Source organism: Schistocerca piceifrons, chromosome 4 (genome assembly GCF_021461385.2).
Source record: "Schistocerca piceifrons isolate TAMUIC-IGC-003096 chromosome 4, iqSchPice1.1, whole genome shotgun sequence".
In the NCBI taxonomy this organism is placed as follows: domain Eukaryota; kingdom Metazoa; phylum Arthropoda; class Insecta; order Orthoptera; family Acrididae; genus Schistocerca; species Schistocerca piceifrons.
The window spans coordinates 271,987,775-271,988,508 of record NC_060141.1 but is presented as its reverse complement, the minus strand read 5'-3'; positions in this window follow the sequence as shown (position 1 = coordinate 271,988,508).

Genomic DNA, 734 nt, shown 5'->3' with positions numbered 1-734 from the left:
ACGGTTATAATACTCTGACGAAAAAAAAAATTGCAACCCCAACAAGCAATTGTGCCACGGAAACGAAAGTTGGTCAATTCAGATTTTACGTTAGTTGTATAAGAGTGGCACTAGTAGCGCCACTATGAGGATGCAAATCAGGTTTTTTTCAAATAAACTCTGTAACGTGAGCGCTAGTTACCTTTGAGATTGGACGTTGTGAGCTGATGTTAATCAAGAATGCCTTTAAGGCGACAAAGGCGCAATTATCAACACGTCACTAAGTTTGAACGAGATGTATAATAGTGCTACGAAAAGTTGAATGTACATTCTGCAGTACTGAGAAAGACTTGGCAGGAGTGTAATCATTGTACATGATTGCTGGCAGCAATGGTCACGTGACTGTACGGTCGCAAGGAGACTGGGCTCCGGATGGCCACGTAGCACTACCGAAAGAGAAGACCATAGTCTTCGGTGTATGAGTCTGGCGCATTTTAATGCATCTGCAGTAGCAATTTGAACAGCAGTTGGCATCACAGTGACATAATGAACTATTATGAATAGGTTAGCTCAAGGCAGCTCCGCGCCTAATGCCCTGCAGCGTGCATTCCACCGATCCCAAACCATCGCCATTTGCGATTTCAGTGGTGTCAAGTGAGAGCTCATTGGAGGGCAGGACAGGCCTTCTGTTTGCACTCTTGTACTGAAGTACCACTGGGCTGTGCCCGTCTGACTTCTAGGAATGCGGTAGGGGG